The 22,129-nt window shown below is 36.8% G+C and overlaps 1 long non-coding RNA gene across 3 annotated transcripts in view; it reads left to right on the forward strand.

Moving 5' to 3' along the window:
* The window catches only part of LOC128247327 (uncharacterized), a 64,122-nt gene extending 55,342 nt beyond the window's left edge, over nt 1-8,780 (forward strand). Inside the window, exons 4-5 of one of the 3 annotated variants that reach the window (XR_016241528.1) lie at nt 970-1,046; nt 7,567-8,780. This is a non-coding gene — a long non-coding RNA (uncharacterized LOC128247327). Of the gene's footprint in view, nt 1-969; nt 1,047-1,604; nt 1,956-7,566 lie in introns of those variants that run through there. The other 2 variants (XR_016241527.1, XR_008263710.2) reach the window with 2 other exon arrangements.
* The last annotated feature ends 13,349 nt before the right edge of the window (nt 8,781-22,129 follow it).

Raw genomic sequence — 22,129 nt, forward strand, 5'->3', positions numbered from 1 at the left:
CTTTTTTATATATTATTATTTTGTATATTATTTTCTTTATTTTGTACTTCTTTGTAAAAAAACATTTTCATTCTCCTTCTTCTTGATAATTTGCTTTTTCGCAATGAAAACCGGTTAGAAGAAATCTTTATTAAAATATGCTTCCAGTTCAGCATTCTGGCTTTTTTTCATTTTCCTATATATATATATATATATATATATATATATATATATTAAATTCTAAACATAGATGCATGTGAATAAACATTGACTGTGAATATTCACTAGGAATGATCAGTATCATTTCGTTGGATACTGCAAAGATCATCTCTTCAAGAATGTTGCCAGTTAATTGCAAATGCTTGTAATGCTTAAGAAAAAAAAAACTCTTCAAGAACCCTAGATGATTATATACGCCCACACTTTCAAGGAGATGCCTGGATGGTGATGGTTGAATAACTACAAAAGCAATCATGAATAACAATCAACCGCAACATATATATATAAGTGCGTATTTGTGAATGTATATAAGTAAATATTTTTCCTTGTCATATATATATATATATATTTTTTATGTATGTATATATTTTATGATGTATGTATTATATTTTCTCACAAAGTGATAAGGCTTCAATTTCTTATAATTAACTTCATTAATGCCTGTGCTACTCTGAGAATTTTCTCACCACACATACATAATTTGTATACTACAGATTAAATTTCTGGAATGTCTTATATATGCTCTGCATCTCCATTAATTGCATGAAATTTTGCAATTAATCTTGTTCTTTCTGCTTTTGTGAAGCCCATCCTATCAAAATAAGTACTGAAGTAACTCATCACAGGTGTAAATTAAAATTATATACAAATAGCACATGCAGATCGCCCATTAGTTTAGAAAATGTTTTCTGGTTCTGTTATCATTAACATCATGTTAACGTATGTTGGACAACTGATTTCTGTTACTATAACATACTTTCTCTTCTTTAGCATAAATCATTAAGACTGTAATATTGGGCTTATATGTTGAGGTCTGAGCATTCCACCTGTATTTATTGAGATTATAGGTGAGTATACTCCCCACATTTCTATAAACTCTGATGTTTTGATCTTTAGAACTATCCTTCCCTGAGAATTGGATTGGATAGTGTTTCAGTCACATTATTGTGACTTATAGGAGAGCTAATATTTTCAATACCAGTTTTCATATCTCACAGAATTATATTCTGCAGCCTTATTGCTCGAACCAAATCCAGTGACAATATATACTCAGATCTAATTAAATTAATAGCTGAACATCAGCAACCTGTACCCAGTTCAATTACTGAAAAATTTAGATTTAGTAAACGTGACCATGAAACAATTTCACAGTATTAGGTGAAAATTGTCAACTGACTGAATACACTATCTATAGTACTACTTTAGAAGGCAGGTTAACCTTTTCGTTACCAACCCTGCTGAAACCGGCTCTGGCTCTGAGTACAAATGTCTTGCTTTCATAAATTTTGAATTAAAATCTTCCACCAATTTATGTTCCTAACACTAGCTGAATGATAACTAAGATATTTATGCCATGTATAAGATAAAGGAAACAAATCAAACTATTTATAACTGCTTTCTTTCAGTCACAATCTCTAACACACACAAAAATGCAACTTTAAATGATCTAGACACCAAAGACAAAGAAGTAACCATAAGATTTAAAATAGATGACAGAGTAGACACATTAATATCAAAATACCCATATATAAGCTTGAAAGACTACAAACCAGACTTCAATGACAATCCATTTGTCAGACTAAAAAAATCCTGCAAAACCAGACATAGGCATTATTAGTAAAAAAAATCATATGCAAATTCTCACCAAAAAGAAAAAAAAAACCAATATTATTTCTCTGGAGTAACACTTACAAGGTAATAGATTGTCTCAACAAGATCCGAAACAAAAATGGATGCCACTTCTTCCAGTTTGACATAAGAGATTATTGTACGTCAATAACAAAACCTGTTTTCACAAACAACACTAATAAAGAAACAATATTACAAGCAAGGAAATAGCTCCTCTTCTACAACAATGCTTTCTGGATTAGGAAAAACTTTGAAGATTCATTTGATGTAAGCATAAGATCAAAGGACTTGACAAAGGTAAGTGACATCGTTGGTCTTTATATAGAAAACTTGCACAACAAATTTTCATCCTTCTCAGTCTATATTGGGGTGACTGACAACTCCTACTAAGAAATCACAATCCACAAAAAACTGATAAATTTCGAAGGGAACTACATCACTTCTTCAAAAACTTGTGCATCTCCATTAAAGTAGTAATATGACTAAAGTCAGTCATCTTCCTAGATGCTACCCATGACAAAGAATCCGGTATCTAAAAACCATTCAAGAAAGATAACCTAAAAATTCTGTATATAAATAGAGAACCACCCCAAAAGGCATTATCAGAGATTTAGTAAAGAACATTTCTCCCAAACTTTCCACTTTAACTTTAAATGAAAAAAATACTAAATGAAATATCAACTCCATATAACGAAGCTCTCAGTGACAGTAGTTACAAGAAAAAAGTGCCAATATATAAATAACAAACCTCTCACAATAAATAAGATATGTCAGAATAAAAAAAGAAAATCATCTAGTTTGATCCCCCTTTCAACATACAAGTCTCCACACTAATAGATAAATTATTTTTTCAAAATATTGCAAAAACACTTCCACCTCAACCAGAAGTATTACAAACTAATAAACAAACACAATGTAAACTTGTCATACTCCACTACCAACAACTTTGAAAGAAGTATAGCCAATTGCAACCCTAAAAAATGTCTAAAAGTGAAAACCGAAACTACGTAGATAATAACAATTACAATTGTCGAACACCTTCATGCTGCCCTCTAGAAGAAAACTGTCCCTCAACACTAACCTCAAACATGACACCAACTACTATATCTGCACATATGAGATATACAGAAAGCCAGTTCAAGACATGATACAGCCAACGTATTTTGCAACCCAAATAGGAAAAATGATACATTACTATCCAAATATATATGGACATTGAAATAAAAAAAATACTGTTTAGCATCAACTAGAAAATACTCTCACACACACAACTACCCAAGGTAATAACAAGCCCTGCCAACTTTGTAACATGGATTCTACCACATTCTCACATTCATAGACCAAATTCTGAATTGAAACTAGTCTTTTCATACAAGCACAAAACTTTTTTCAGACCAATAATTTTTCTAGTAGCTAGACATGTAAATATCTCAGCAACTTCCCTCCCTCTACCTACACCCTAAACTATTCCAATAATGAACATAAAAAAACTGTTACACTACTATAGTTAGTGGCTATATTTAAACAATGAATTCATGGGTGATTAATGGGTTGGATGGGTGCTGAGGAAAAAGCAAAATTTCCTAAAATATGGTATATATTTCCATTACCCAATTCTCATATTTAATTTCATTGTTGTTCATATTCAGTGTCGCTGATACAAAACATAACAAAATCAGTCCTGGCTGTAATTTCTATAGAATATATATAGAGATAACCTTAACAAATAATATAATAGCACTACTAAAACAGTAGAACACAATATTGACTTATAAAAGTGTTTAATATACTTTCTAGTATATTATAGTTGCATAATGAAATATGGTGTCCCTACAGGTCATGAATATGTATATGAATTACTATGCGTGTATACATGTATGCAGGTATATGCTTTCAATTTTTGTCTACCAAGCCCACTCACAAGTTAGGCTTTGGTTAGCCAAGTGTAGTTAGTGCATGACACTTAAGTATCATGCAAAGGGGCAGAACCCAAAATTCACTGTATAGTACCTTGGTTGGGAAGCAGAATTCTCAGCCACAGCTATGTCTGTGCCGAGAGGTATGTGTGCATATTTATGTATGCGTATATTCATAAATGTATTTATGAAGAAATATAATTCTATTATTTGACTGGAATGTTGAAATTTGAAATATTCTGCTAGAAGTGCTTGTCAGCAGCAGTTGTGTATATTATAATATATATTATTACTATTCATGTTACATCACCAAAGACTGATGTCTTTGAATTCACTTATGCCACATTCTTGTTAATTCCTCTCCAAGTTTTCCTTTAACAGTAGTTAGGTCACATTGCGTGAAGATAAAATATTATTTTTGATGGCAATGGAATGCCAGGCTATGAGACATAGTAAAGAAGAGACAAGTAAAATATATCAGTCACCCCAACCAGCAAAAATGATGTAATAGATATTTTGAAACAACAGATTTCCTTCTGTATTCGCACAGGGTTAGCACAGACATACATACATACGTACATACATACAAATATATACGTGTGTGTCTGTATGTATATGCATATTATATATATATATATATATGTGTGTGTGTGTGTGTGTGTACATCATCATCCTCATCGTTTAACGTCTGCTTTCCATGCTAGCATGGGTTATATATATATATATATATATATATATCTATATATATATATATATATATTTATATACTCTTTTACTTGTTTCATTCATTTGACTGTAGCCATGCTGGAGCTCTGCCTTTAGTCAAGCAAATGGACCCCAAGACTTATTCTTTGTAAGCCCAGTACTTATTCTATCGGTCTCTTTTGCTGAACCACTACGTTACGGGGATGTAAACACACCAGCATCGGTTGTCATCATCATAATGTCTGCTTTCCCTGCTGGCATGGGTTGGATGGTGTGACTGAAGACTGGCAAGCCAGGAAGCTGTACAAGGCTTCAATCTGATCTGACATGGTTTCTACAGCTGGATGCCTTTCCAACTGCCAACCACTCTGAGAGTGTGGTGGGTGCTTTTTATGTGCCACCAGCATGAGGGCCAGTCAGGTGGCACTGGCATCGACCACATTCATATGATGCATTTTATGTGCCACTGGCATGGGTGCCAGTTAGGTTGTACTGGCATCAGCGACGACAATGATTTCACCTAACTCAACAGGTCTTCTCAAGCACAGTATATTGCCCAATGATTGAATGGTCCTCTAAAATGGGGTGGTTATGTGACACTGACATAGTCTATGGCTACGGTCTCACTTGGCTTGCCGGGTCTTCTCAAGCACAGCATATTATCAAAGGTCTTGGTTGCTTATCGTTGCCTCCATGAGGCCCAATGTTTGAAGGTTGTGTTTCACCACCTCATCCCAGGTCTTCTTGGGTCTACCTTTTCCACAGGTTCCCTCCACTGTTAGCATGTAACACTTTTTCACACATCTGTCTTCATTCATATGCAACACATAACTATAACAGTGCAGTTGTCTCTCCTGTACACCACATCTAATGCTTCGTATGTCCAACTTTTCTCTCAGCATGTTTACACTCTCATGTATGCACACTGACGTTACACATTCAGTGGAGCATACTAGCTTCATTTCTTTGAAGCTTACACATATCTTCAGCTGTCACAGCCCATGTTTCACTTCCATGTAGCATGGCTGTTCACACATATGCGTCATACAGTCCACCTTTCACTCGGAGTGAGAGGCCTTTGTTACCAGCAGAGGTAGGAGCTGTCTGAACTTTGCCCAGGCTATTCTGTTTCTAGATGCTACGCTCCCAGAGCATTCACCCCACAACTGATTTGGTCACCTAGGTAATGGAAGCTATCAACTACTTCTAGTTTTTCCCTCTGGCATGTGACGGAAGCTGTTTTCTACACATTTTCAGTGTTTACCGCCCCTGTGCATCTGCCACACACAAAAACTATCCTCCCAGTTAGCCTTCCTTTGACATTGCTGTACCACTTATGTGTCCATAGCTTACACTGGGTACATATTATGGAGTTTCTACCTATACCTATTCTACAGGTCCAGCAGGGCTATTTACCTGAAGGGATCTGTGATTTGTCTGCCTTCCTACTTACTAAGACTTTGATTTTTGCTAGATTGACTCTATGGCCCTTCGATTCTAGACCTTCCTTCCACACATGAAACTTCTCCTCTACTTTTGATAGTGACTCAGCTATTAGAGCAAGTTCATCACCATAGAGAAGCTCCAAGGGGCATCTTGTCTTGAATTCCTCTGTAATTTCATGGAAGACTATGATGAATAAGAGGGAGTTGAGGATTGACCATTAGTTGACCCCTACCCCTACCCAGAATTCTTCCCTATACTTGTTGCCAACCTTCACCTTATTGACAGCATCCCTGTGCATGGCTTGTACAGTTCTCACTAACCACTCATCTATCCATAGTTTCTGCATTGAGTACCAGATAAGGAATTGGGGGATCCTGTCAAAGGCTTTCCCCATGTCAACGAAAGCAGAGTACAGAGGTTTATCTTTGACTAGGTATTTCCTAGCAGCTGTCTAATCTAACTCTCTCCCTAATTAGTTGGGCTATGACCCTCTCGGTGACTTTCATTACCTGATCCAACAACTTGATACCTCTATAACTATTTGTATCTAATGCATCACCTTTACCTTTGTAGCAGGTGACTATGGTGCTGGGTATGACTGTTTTATGTATCACCTGATTGAGTATACAGTTGACTAGACCGCCAATATATAGCAAAGCCACAAAAGATTAAGAAAAAGAAAAGCCAAATTAAGATAGTTGAACTATTAAAGGCAAAAATAATCCCGAATAATGTCCATTGTTAAATGCAAGAAACAATTCAAGTCTACGGCCATTCAGGAGTCACTGCAACAATCCATTAACACATTAAAACACCAAACCGGCAATGGCCCCATCATAAAGAAAAAAAGTATCTTCACCAAAGAGGTTTCACATTCTGGTAATGTGTTCTATGGTGTGAATATATGGGGAAGATATAAAGTTGTTTGCCTAATTATGATGTTTATTTTTTTAACCACTGAGTTTGTCTTTTGCATCGTTTTTTTACTTGAGCACTTCTATTTGCAGCCCTATATTTATTTTATTTTTTGATTCCTATAAGGAAAAACAAAATTTAAATGTTATATATCTCATTGCTTTTATACACACAGAGACACACACAGATATATATATATATATATATATATATATATGTATAGATAGATAGACAGATAGATAGACAGGTAGATAGGTAGATGGATAGATACACAGATAAATATAGATATATATGTATATTAATATATATACATATATATATGTATATATGTAGTTTATATTATATATATATATATGTAGTTTGTATTATATATATATGCACACACCATCTTTTAAATAAGCTATTCGCGAAAAAATGAATTTATTACTATATATGTGATAGAGAGAGAAATAATGAAAGTAAAAGAAAATAAACAGACATATTTGCTTGAAAGGTAAAAATAGTTTTATTTTGAAGAATATGTTGTTTATGGAATAATTTAGATAATAATTTTGTATCAAAAACCTTTATAAAAATATTTTTATTTTAAAGTGATGCAAATTTTTGAGTAAAAATAAATCATGTATACAAGTTAAGTTGTTTTATGGAAGGTTTTTCTTATCGATGTCTTATCTCTTAATGCTGAGAAATCTTTAATATTAGCCAAAACAAAATTTAAATGTCATACATTAAATCCAGGGATATCTTGATATTTCAGATTAGCAGGAAAGGATGACCTTTTCAAAGATTGAAAATATGTAGAAGTAGTGGTATATGAAAATTGACATTGATGTTTTGGAGATAAGAACAATGTTACAACTTTGACAGGAATGATGATGATGACATCATTAATAATGGTTCAACAGTGACGACGATGACGATGACGATGACAACGATGATGACGATGTCATTAATGATGAACCAATAGGGAGGGAAGAGGTGATGATGTTGACAGCAGTGAAGTCAGTGATCCAACTGGGACAAACCAATAGTTATGACGATGATGATGATGATAATACTGATGTTAATGCTAACAATGTTTGTGAGGGTGATGATGATGGCAAAGATGAAGATTTTGATGATGATAATGATGATGATGATGATTATGATGGTAATTATTAGAATGATTTTAATGAGCATCATTGCATACAAAACAAAAACTATCAAAAGATTAAAGAAGCATGGATGTGTATGGAGAAGATTGTGAAGAATGTTACAAGGAACAAAACAATGTTCGGTATTATAATAACAAAACAGCAAAAATGTACCACCACCACCACCACTACTGATGATCATGATGATGATGGTAATGGTGATGATGACGACGACAAGTATTACAATAACAGTAACAATATCAATAATAACAAGATACCCTGTTTATTGTCTAACAGAATATGTACCATTATGGATGACAAAAGGAGTGCTGTCATTATACAGAAAAGATAAGACAAAAAGGATCAAACTAAACTGCTACAAGCTTATCGTGTGTTTTTATCTCATGTGGAAACAATAGAATGTGTTGATAGCTGTTTGAATATACTTCTTCATGTAAATAGTACACCTGCATTATGTGAGATGAACACAGATGTTAGAGAATATAAGACAGAACAGGTGACTACTGTATCTTGACAAAATAGTTCTTCAGAAGATATGTTATTCATCATCATCATCGGTTAACGTCCGCTTTCCATGCTAGCATTAGTTGGATGATTTGACTGAGGACCGGTGAACCAGATGGCTACACCAGTCTCCAATCTGATTTGGCAGAGTTTCTACAGCTGGATGCCCTTCATAACGCCAACCACTCTGAGAATGTAGTGGGTGCTTTTACGTGCCACCGGCACGAAGGCCAGTCAGGCGGTACTGGCAACGGCCACGCTGAAAATGGTGTATTTTACATGCCACCTGCACAGGAGCCAGTCCAGTGGCACTGGCAGCGATCTCGCTCGAATGTCTTTACACATGCCACCAGCACAAGTGCCAGGAAGGCGATGCTGGGCACAGGTGCCATCACGATTTCGCTTTCACTTGCCCCAAAAGGTTTTCACAAGCTGAGTTTAGTGTCCAATGAAGGAAACGACAGAGTGTAAGTACCTTGAGAGAAAAGTTGAACCTAAGAAGCATCGGTTGTGGTGTGCAAGAGAGACGACTGTGCTGGTATGGACATGTGGCAAGAATAGAAGAGGATAGCTGTGTGAAAGAGTGCCACACCCTAGCGGTTAAGGGAACCTGTGGAAGAGGTAGACCCAGGAAGACCTAGGATGAGGCGGTGAAGCACGACCTTCGAACATTAGGCCTCACCGAGGCAATGACTTCTGACCAAGACCTTTGGAAATATGCTGTGCGTGAGAAGACCCAGCAAGCCAAGTGAGACCAGAATCCAAGGCCTCTGCCAGGGGTGTAGCCAGCCTACTTATGCATACCTTTCCTTCATTGGACACTAAACTCCGCTTGCAAAGACCTTTTGAGGCAAGTGAAATCGAAATCGAACTAAATTCGATGACTGGCACCCATACCAACGTCGTCTCCTTCATTGGACACTAAACTCAGCTTGTGAAAACCTGTTGGGGCAAGCGAAAGTGAAATCGTGATGGCACCTGTACCAGTGGAGCGCTAAGAGCGATGTCCGAGCATGATCATTGCCAGAGCAGTTGTCTGGCTTCCGTGCCAGTGGCGCGTAAATAGCACCATTTGAGCGTGATCGTTACCAGCGTCGACTTCCTGGCACTTGTGCTGGTGGCACGTGAAAAGACATTCGAGCGAGATCGTTGCCAGTGCCACTGGACTGGCTCCTGTGCAGGTGGCACGTAAAACACCCACTACACTCTCAGTGTGGTTGGCTTTAGGAAGGGCATCCAACTGTAGAAACTCTGCCAAATCAGATTGGAGTTGAGTGTAGCCATCTGGTTCACCAGTCCTCAGTCAAATCGTCTGGAAAGCAGACGTTAAAACGATAATGATTATATATATATATATATATATATATATATATATATATATATATTAATAATTTGGAGAAGAACCACCAAGATGCAACTCAAACAATGAAGGAAATCAGACACCATCAAGAAAAGCGTACTCTTCAAAATACTAATTTAATAAACTAAAAAATCGAAAAGAAAATTTATACTCCATAAAATCTATATGTTCATAATTAAGGACATTTTCTCTATGCTGCAAGTGGTGGCCACATTAAACACTTGTAAAACAGGAAATAAAAGTTGATTGTGAGTAAATACTTGTGACTTATCTGGAGTTTTCTATTGCTTTTCCTTATTAAAATATTGTGTAATGAAATCGGTTCTTTCTTTTTGAATAACTCCGTATTTATATATATCACGAGCTATTTTCAGCTTCCATCTACTAAGTCCACTCACAAGTTTTTGGTGTTCAGCCTGAGGCTGCAATAGAAGACACTTTCCCAAGATGCTACACAGTGGGACTGAATCCAAAACTATATGGTTGGGAAGCAAGCGTCTCAATCACGCATGCCTGTGTTTTACTCAGCAATGGAATAGACTGACTGCTGAAAAGTATATCGTATAATACATCAAAACTGAATTCTAAAGTGACTGTAAATATTTGAGGCATATGATGCAATTCAAATCTTCACTGGAGAGAGAGAATGATGTAATGAGTGAGCTAGTTGAATTGAAATTAAAAGAGGTATTTTCCCAAAGAGATTCATTAGCAACACATCAATTTGTAATTATTTTGATCCTCCTGTCTTATATCCCCCTGATGATTAAACCATATATCAGCCCAAAATAATGAAGGGAATAAACATTAATGATGATGGATTACTGAACATTTTATTGAAGAAAGCAATAAAATTAGAAATTCTTTAATACAGCATTTTATGTTCAGGAGACATATATGGATGAAGTTTGCGATATACAATAGTGATATGCTTGCAGTTAAGAGAATATGAAGAACAATGTCTAAGAAATCAAAAATTTAAGAAGCAGAGGACAAAGTGAGCTTTTAGTTATTCACTCAATCTATTAGAAACAACAGACAATTATCCATCAAATCATATTCAGTCATCTTAAAAATAAGAAGACGATATATATATATAAGTTCCCACAATAGGACAGGATTGATCATGATTGAAATACTTATGATCAAAAGCATTATTTGAATCAAAGATGATGCAGAGTGTACTGGATGCATTATATTGTGGCACTAGCACTGGTGAAGCTGTCATATCCTAAACAAAATGTGTCCCCTCTCTCCCCTGTGTAGATATCGTTCTTTCAAGGTAAATATGACTAGGAGTTTCAATAAGGTAGAGCTGATTGCACAAACGATGAAAAAAGAAGAGGGAATATGAACGTATGATGGGGGAAAACAGAAGGACAGTATGGTATGGTAGGGGAGGAAGAGAGACTGTTTGTTGTAGTAACTGAGAGAAGCTTGAATAGGAAATGACATAGGTAATGTGATGTGAGAGCAATAAAGATGTGTCATGGTAAGAGAGACTAAGTGATGGAATGCAATTAAGAGATCGGTGATGGTAAGCATTGCCTAAACATCATATTCAAGAGAGAGAATTGACAGTTGAATGGCAAATGTTTGAGTAACTATGATAAAGTGTGTAACTGGAGGGTTTGAGTACAAACAGTTTGCTTGACTATCCCTTGTTACTCAGGCAACATGGTACACTGAATATGATAGGAGATGATAAATGAGAGGATAAAATATATATTCATACATACATACATGATGTCTGTCCATTTGTGACCGAGAAATAGCATTGCTGACTTTCAGGGGCATTGTGGGCTCTAGGACTAACTTATATTTTGCATTTGCAGCTCCATTGGTGGCTAATGAGCACTGCTCTTGACAAGCATGCCTGACTGCAAAAATTGAAGACCAAACTTTCTCCATTCACTACACGAGCAGTGTGCTTTCCAACAGCATGCTTAATTTCTTTGTGCTGAATGTGTGCTCTCTCAAAAGTGTCGACACCTTCCTTAACCTGCTTCTACCATCTGTGGCGATGACAGGCATTGCTCTCCAAGTCAGTCTCCTACATATCACAGGCCTTTAATGAGGACTTGACAGTCCTTAAATAATAGCCTAGATTTGTGCCAGGGTCTCTTTCCATTCACAAGTTCCCCATATAGCATTTGTTTAGGGATCCTACTATCATTCATTCTAATAAGGTATCCAATCCAATGTGACTGGTACTTGTGCACCATCGCGTCAATGTTCAAGATATCAGCAGTTCTCGGGACCTGTATGTCCGGAGTTTTTAAGGTCCAGCCAACATTCAAAATGTATCTGAGACGTTACTGATGAAAGAATTCAAGGACACTTACATGACATATATAAAGGGTCCATGTCTCACATGAGTAAAGGAGTGGTGCCAGAACACATGCACGGTACAGAGCAAATCTTGTTTGCTTTGTGATACCGTGCTGGGACCATACATACATACATACGTACGTACGTAACTACATACGTACGCACGCACGTACGCACAAGCCTACGTAGGTACCTACGTATGTACTACGTACGTATCTACATACGTACGTACGTACCTACATACGTACGTACATACATACGTACGTACGTACATACATACGTACGTACATACGTAGGTACGAAGTACGTACGTACGTACGTTCGTCAGTACGTATACGTACGTGCGTACGTACGTACCTACGTACTTACGTAGGTATGTATTTATGTAGGTACGTGCGTATTTACGTACGTACATACGTAACTACGAAAATACGCACGTACGTACTTACGTACCTAAGTACGCAGGCACTTACGTACATACGTGTCTACGTACGTACGCACATACGTACCTACGTATGTACGCAACTACGTACGTACGCACATACGTACAAAGATACGTAGGTACGTACGCACGTAGGTAACTAAGTACATACGCACATACGCCCCTACGTACGTACGTACATACGTACGTACGTACCTACATACGTACATACGTAGGTACGTACCTACGTAAGTACGTACCTACGTACGTACGTACGTACCTATATATGTACGTACCTACCTACGTACGTACCTACATATGGACTTACGTACCGACGTACGTATCTACATAAGTACGTACGTACCCACGTACGTACCTACATACGTACATACATACGTACGTATGTAGGTACGTATATACGTATCTACATACGTACGTACCAGCGTACGTACCAACGCACGTACACGTACGTACCTACGTACGTACTCATGTACGTACATACGTACGTACTCACGTACGTACGCACATACATACCTACGCAAGTACCTACGTACATACATACGTACGTAAGTACGCACATACGCCCCTACGTACGAACATACATACGTACCTACGTATGTCCGTACGTACGTACCTACATACGTACGTACATACGTAACTACGTAAGTACGTACGTACGTAGGTACGTAGTTACGTAGGTACGTACATACGTACATAAGTACCTACGTGCCTACGTACGTATCCACGTATATACGTACGTCCATACCTAGATACCTACGTACGTACCTACATATGTACGTACGTACCCACGTATGTACATACATACGTACGTACGTACCCACATACATACCTACATACGCACGTACCTACATGCGTATGTACATACATACGTACATACATACGTACGTACCTACATGCGTATGTACATACGTATGTAAGTACGTACGGAAGTAGGTACGTATGTAGGTTCGTATGTGGGTACGTATGTACGTACGTGTTGTCGTACGTATACGTATGTAGTTACGTAGGTAGGTACGTACATACGTAACTGCGCACTACGCAAATACGTATCTACGTACGTACGCATGTACATACATACGTACATACGTATGTACGCGCGAAGGCACGTACGTACCTACGTACGTACGTTCGTACATACCTACGTATGTACGTACGCACGTAGGCACCTACGTGCGTACGCAAGTACCTACGTACGTACGCACATACGTACCTACGTATGTATGTACTTATATACGTACGTACGAACGTACATACCTACATACGTACCTACGTACCAACATACGTATGTACGTGCACACGTACGTACGTAGGTATATATGTAGGTACGTACGTAGGTATATATGTAGGTACGTACGTAGGTATATATGTAGGTACGTACATTCCTACGTACTTACCTACGTACGTACGTAACTACGTACGTACTTGCGTACGTGCGTACATATGTGGGTACGTGCGTACATACTTGCGTACGTGCGTACATACTTGCGTACGTACGTACATACTTACCTACGTAAGTACGTACCTACGTACGTACGTATCTAAATACGTACTTACATATTTACCTACGTACGTACCTACGTACTTACTTAGGTACGTATGTACCTAAGTACATACGTACCTACGTACATACTTACCTACGTACGTACGTAGGTAAGTATGTACGTATATACGTACGTACGTAGGTACGTATGTACTTACGTACGTAGGTACGTAGGTACGTATGTACGTACGTACGTAGGTAAGTATGTACGTAGGTACGTATGTAAGTATGTACGTAGGTACGTATGTACGTACGTACGTAGGCACGTATGTACGAACGTACGTACTTACGTACGTACGTACCTACGTACGTACTTACGTACGTACGTACCTACGTACGCGCGTACGTACCTACGTACGTACTTACGCGCGTACGTACCTACGTACGTACTTACGCGCGTACGTACCGACGTACGTACTTACGCGCGTACGTACCTATGTACGTACTTACGCGCGTACGTACCTACGTACGTACGTAGGTAAGAATGTAAGTACGTACGTACGTAGGTAAGTTATGTAGGTACGTACGTTCGTAAGTATGTAGGTACGTACGTTCGTATGTAGGTACATCCGAACGAGATTATGTAGGTACGTAGGTACGTATGTACGTACGTAAGTAGGTACGTACGTACGTAAGTATGTACGTAGGTACGTACGTACGTAAGTATGCACGTAGGTACCTACGTACGTACTTACGTACGTACCTACGTGCATACTTACGTACGTACGTACCTACGTACATACTTACGTACGTACGTACCTACTTACGTACGTACATACGTACCTACGTACCTACATAATCTCGTTCGGATGTACCTACATACGAACGTACGTACCTACATACTTACGAACGTACGTACCTACATAACTTACCTACGTACGTACGTACTTACATTCTTACCTACGTACGTACGTACCTACATACTCACCTACGTACTTACGTACCTACATACTTACCTAAGTACGTACTTACATACTTACGTACGTACGTACCTATGTACATACTTACCTACGTACATACTTACCTACGTACGTACATACTTACCTACGTACGTACGTACTTACCTACGTACGTACGTACTTACATACTTACCTACGTACGTCCGTACTTACATACTTACCTACGTACGTACGTACCTACATACTCACCTACGTACCTACATACTTACCTAAGTACGTACTTACATACTTACGTACGTACGTACCTATGTACATACTTACCTACGTACATACTTTCCTAAGTACGTAAGTACGTACGTACATACCTACCTATGTAAGTACGTACCTACGTGCATATTTACCTACGTACGTACATACCTACATACATATTTGCCTACGTACTTACGTACCTACGTACATATTTACCTACGTACGTACGTACCTACGTACATATTTACCTACGTACGTACCTACGTACTTACTTAGGTACGTACGTACCTAAGTACATACTTACCTACGTACATACTTACCTACGTACGTACATACTTACCTACGTACGTACGTACTTACATACTTACCTACGTACGTACGTACTTACATACCTACGTACGTACCTACATATATACCTACGTACGTACCTGCATATATACCTACGTACGTACCTGCATATATACCTACGTACGTACCTGCATATATACCTACGTACGTACCTGCATATATACCTACGTACGTACCTGCATATATACCTACGTACGTACCTGCATATATACCTACGTACGTACCTGCATATATACCTACGTACGTACCTGCATATATACCTACGTACGTACCTACATATATACCTACGTACGTACCTACATATATACCTACGTACGTACCTACATATATACCTACGTACGTACCTACATATATACCTACGTACGTACCTACATATATACCTACGTACGTACCTACATAAATACCTACGTACGTACCTACATACATACCTACGTACGTACCTACATACATACCTACGTACGTACCTACATACATACCTACGTACGTACCTACATACATACCTACGTACGTACCTACATACATACCTACGTACGTACCTACATACATACCTACGTACGTACCTACATACATACCTACGTACGTACCTACATACATACCTACGTACGTACCTACATACATACCTACGTACGTACCTACATACATACCTACGTACGTACCTACATACATACCTACGTACGTACCTACATACATACCTACGTACGTACCTACATACATACCTACGTACGTACCTACATACATACCTACGTACGTACCTACATACATACCTACGTACGTACCTACATACATACCTACGTACGTACCTACATACATACCTACGTACGTACCTACATACATACCTACGTACGTACCTACATACATACCTACGTACGTACCTACATACATAGGAGAATCTAGATAAATTGAGATTTACAGAAAGAGAAATTGGCCAGCTAATTCATACATTACAATTCCAATCTGTGATTTGAACAGTAAAAATATGCATGAGTTTTCTCTAGTTCCAAATGTGAATCTGTCTGCGTTAACTACATTCCAAAAACGAAGCCTTGTGTCTTTGTTGGAAACTGGCTCCCACCTCAGTGGAAGATTTATAATAATTAAAAAATAGAAGAGACATATAACTACAGTATGCTTGTACACTACTTCTATTCTTCAAGTTTTCCTGACAAGGCTTTGGTTAGTTTAAGGCAATGGCAGAAAATATTTGTCTATGGTCTCAGATTCTGGAAATGCTCTTGGAACCATGTGGCTACAAAGCAAACTTCTGAAGCTTACTGTCATCAAAAAAGAAAGAAAAGAGAAGTGTGTATGCATATCCAGGAAAAATGGAGCTGGAATCAATAAATGCATTACAATCAAAAGAAAATAAATTAAGGACAGAAAACTGGGAAGAGAAATTGTCATACGTACAGATTATTAGGCAAATGACAACCACGAAGAAGAAACCAGGAAGAAGAATCAACTGAAGAAAGAAAAGCCTAGTTAAAGTATGAATAAACAGAGATTACTACTAATTAAGTGTTGAAAATGTGACAAAATTATATTATAATCATATAGTGTGTGAACATAGCAAGATTACACAAACATAAGATAAAACAATGATACTTTAGGAGGATACAATGAAATAAGGAATAAAATAAATGAAAAAAAGCATTGTTACTAACCAGATTATCATTGTTTTTGGTGTTTTGTGTATGTCAGCTAAAGATTCAGAGACCAGATGTTATTATAGTAAAGAAAAGTTAAATAAGTAAAATTATAGATTTTTAAAAATTCCATATCATCACAGGAAAGAAAGATTAAAGAAAAAATATCTCTAAATTTGATCAGAAAATTGAGGATATTCTAAATCGTGAATGAATGTTGTTTTTGCTGTCATAGACGAAGTGATAGAAAACAGAAAACAGCTAATCAAGAGAGTTAGAGACATTACATCAGAATTGAGACTTAGATAGTGGAATTGCAGATATCTGTCAGCTTGTATCTGCAAAAAGAATTCTTCTCAAATTCCTTGAGAGTTGAGGAGACTTAGCACTAAATCTCAAACATGACTAAGTTAGCATGGTCAATGTGAAACTTTGCTATAATAATAATAGAAATAAAAAACAAACGAAATCAAGATGACGTATAAAAAAGAAATTAGACACATCAAGAAAAGGCAAGCTATTCTGGAAATGAAAGAAAAATTGATAAAATTTGATCTCAGTAAAGACATGCCTGATAAACTGTGAGTGATTTTCCAGATAAGATAATGCATTTGAAGAAGAAAAAAAAACAATATAAAGTTTTATAAAGATACATGAACAGAGAAATATAACACACATTGAGAAAATAACACACAGTGAGAAAATATGGAATGTAAGGTTAATGCAGAGATACTACATGTATGGCCCAAAATAATTAATAAGCAATTTAAAATTCAATCAAGGAACCCAACAACTAAAAGACTTTAGAGCTTAATAAAGTTCCCAATTTATAGTTAAAATACTTTACAAGTACACATAGACTTATAAGCGACTACACTCAATGAATTAACGATGACTATGTAATCAACAACTAATTAGTTACCCGAGGAGAAACACTTAATTGACAACTACGTCCCCTTCCAGGCTCAAAAGCAAAACAAAATAACTGTCTGCTTATCTGGAAAATAATAACAATTTATCAGAAGAAGGGAAAGTTTGTTAAAAACAAAATGTTTGGTAAGCTGGTCAGTTACTAATCATTGCAAAATGGAAAATATGCATGCCTAGCAAGGATTGATTATGAGAAAGCTTTTAAGAGCATACTGTTCACAATATTAGAGACCTGTACATATGTAAAACTGCCACAATTCTATGACAGTATATCTATCATCCAAAAATAGGAAACAACTGTATGATTGTATGATAAAAAGAACAAAGGTAAGACTACATTATTTACAATTGACAGATATTTGTCCTCATCTTGTTTGTTGTTAACACAACGTTTCGGTTGATATACCCTCCAGCCTTCATCAGGTATATCAGCTGAAACGTTGTGTTAACAACAAACAAGATGAGGACAAATATCCGTGAATTGTAAATAATGTAAATAATATACATAATTCCTCATCTCTTAAATATAGAAAGTTAAGACTGTTAGCTGTGATTTAATCAGGATGGAAGGGGGATTTCACTGTTATTTCTTGTAGGTCAAGCAGCTACATACAGTCCTTCCCCATTAGCTCAACCAATGCTCTATTATGGGATGTATCATGTATCATAGATCAAATGACACGTTTTAGCAATTTGAATCTTTAATTTAATTTCAGTTTTTCATTTCTTGTGCAACCAATCCTATTTGGAAAATCATTAATACCACAACTCCTAGTTTAGCTCCCTTAATACATGCTGTTTATATATCTCATGTCATACAAGTGAACTCACAAAATAGAATAGAAATTTTTCTACCTGCTCATTAGTTACGATGTTCAGATAAATTTCCGTAATTATTGTTTGGCTGTTCTACCAGTGACTATCCTGTAGATGTTGCTCTGTTAACATTTTGATGTGCCTCTGGGAAGAGTATACTTTATTTCACATTGCATAAGTTCACCTGTTGGATACAGTTACCAGATATTCTGCTAGAAGAAAGTAGACACAATGAACATCTATTAATATTATCGTTTTACTTGTTGGGTCTTCATGGAGATATAGTTTTGGGTTGTACTTTTACCTACTGAAATACAATGGTGTGGTAGAAATAGAAAACGCATGACCAAATTCTATATTGCTTTCTTTCTTTCTGTATTCTCACATTGTTCTGTTTCTTGAGTTCAAATCCCATTAGGATAGACCTTGTCTTTCATAACTTCAGGGTCAATAAAATAACTATGAGTAATACACAGGTGTCTTACAAAAATGCAGTAATATATTAGTGTCTTGCATATTACATAGCAATATAGTGAAATCTTAAAAAAAGTTATTGACTTACACCAATGCTAGAGAGTAATATTTTTACCAAGTAAGAAGAAACCCCGTATTGTATCATGTAAAAGAAAAAAAAGTTAGACAATAAAATAAAATAAGAGTAAAGGAAAGAAAAATGTATTAGATGCAATAAGCTTTCTCTTGAATAAGAATTGGCTAGTTGGTCTCCATAACAGTTGTCAGCAGGCAGTAATATAAATATGACAGTGAGATAGAAATAGACTGCCAATGTGATGAGATGTATTCCATTGTCAATTCTTCATAATCATATATGTTGTTTCAAGTGTATGTCTATATATGTATGTTTGTGTGTGCGTGTGTTTTCTATTGAAAGAAGTTTTGCCTGGCTGGCTATAGCTGAATATCAGAAGCCTGTAAGAGATTGCCAATTAATATATTTACAGATATATTCGAATATAAGATATTCCTCTTTAATAAACATACAATTTAGCCTCATTGGGGGGAAAGTAAACAGTGATTACAATACAGTTTTGATCTGTCTATGTGCTGTAAAAAGGATCAGTCCAATTAATTTCTAGACTTGTTTGACTTTCATCAGAAAAACAAGTGTTATTTCTATCATGATGTTAAGATCAACCATATCTAATTTCTATCACATATCAGAAATCTTTCCACATAATCATTCACACTGTAGACTTGCCACAAATCTAAGTAATGAATAATTTAGAGGCTATATTTTGAGTACCTCCAATGAAAATTGTCTGGCTACAACTAATTATGGTGTACCTTGCAAAATATGTACATATCATATTACAATATATATATATATATATATATCTATATATGCATGTGTGTGTATATATATATATATATATATATATATATATATATATATATATATGTATGTGTGTATATTTATATATTAACAGAGAAGTGGCAGACTACATCTTGTAATGTGCAGAATAACTAGTTCTAAAATCTGTAAATGAGATATAATTAGGAACAATACTAGATGGTAACATTTTTTTGCCACTATAACAAAAACATTTTCCTGAGGTTAAAATGTAGTAATATAGTAGCTATCTGGCTTCCATGCTAGTGGCCCATAAATAGCACTATTTCAGCATGATCGTTACCAGCGTCGCCTTACTGGCACTTGTGCCGGTGGCACGTTAGAAAATCATTCGAGCAAGGTCATTGCCAGTGCCACTGGACTGGCTCCTGTGCAGGTGACACATAAAAAACACCTTTTTGAGCATTGCTGTTGCCAGTACCATGTGACTGGCCCTTGTGCTGGTGATATGTAAATGCACCTACTACACTCAGAATGGTTGGCATTAGGAAAGGCATCCAGTTGTAGAAACTCTGTCAGATTAGATTGGAGCCTGGTGCAGCCATCCAGTTCACCTGTCCTCAGTCAAATCGTCCAACCCATGCTATCATGGAAAGCGGACGTTAAACGATGATGATGATGATGATAGTTCTTTATAGAACACTCATGTTATAGGGGCAAGAAAACGTTACCATCTAGTATTGTTACTACTTATATCTAGCTTAGATTTTAGAACTAGCTATTTTGCTCATTACAAGATCAGCAATTGTTCGCAGCTTCTCTGTTTACATATTGTGAGTTGGGACAATTGACTGCCATCTCTAGCAGGAAGCTGCCCAGTACCAATGAAGGATAAATACCCAGAAACCATAGTCTACTGGTCTTGCCAAGCTGGAGGGGAGTGGTTTGCTCCCTTACTCACAGTATATTGGACACAAGTTGTGTGCCATTAACCAGCTGGGAAAACGTTTTCCTGGGGTTAAAATGTAGTGACATAATTCTTTATAGAACAGCCACATTATAGTGGCAAGTAAAAAAACCTTACTGTCTAGTATTGTTACTACTTATATCTCATTTAAAAATTTTAGAACCAGTTTGTTGGCAGTCAGTCTTCCCTGCTCATAATATATAAACAGAGAAACAACAGACAGCCGCTGATCCTATAACAAGCAAAATAGCTAGTTCTAAAATCCCTGAATGAGATATAAGTAGTAATAATACTAGATGGTAAGGTTTTCTTTCTTTTGCCACTAAAACGTGGCTGTTCTATAAAGAATTATGTTACTACATTTTAACCCTAGGAAAATGTTTTTCCCAGCTGGTTAATGACACACAACCTGTGTCCGATATACTGTAAGTAAGAGAGCAAATCACTTGCCTCCAGCTTGGCAACACCAGTAGATCATGGTTTCTGGGCATTTACCCTTCATTGGTACTGGACAATTGTTTGCAGCTTCTCTTTTTATATATTGTGAGTTAGGACGATTGACTGCCATCTCTAGCAGGAAGCTGCCCAGTGTCAATGAAGGGTAAATACCCAGAAACCATAGTCTACTGGTCTTGCCAAGCTGGAGGGGAATGTATCCAATATACTGTGAGATGGCAGTCAATGGTCCCTACTCACAATATATAAACAGAGAAGAAAAGCAGCAAACAGTTGCTGATCTCGTAATGAGTAAAATAGCTAGTTCTAAAATCTCTTAGCAAGATATAAGTAGTAACAATACTAGATGGTAACGTTTTCTTGTTACTA

Source organism: Octopus bimaculoides, chromosome 1 (genome assembly GCF_046866305.1).
Source record: "Octopus bimaculoides isolate indiv1 chromosome 1, ASM4686630v1, whole genome shotgun sequence".
Taxonomy (NCBI): domain Eukaryota; kingdom Metazoa; phylum Mollusca; class Cephalopoda; order Octopoda; family Octopodidae; genus Octopus; species Octopus bimaculoides.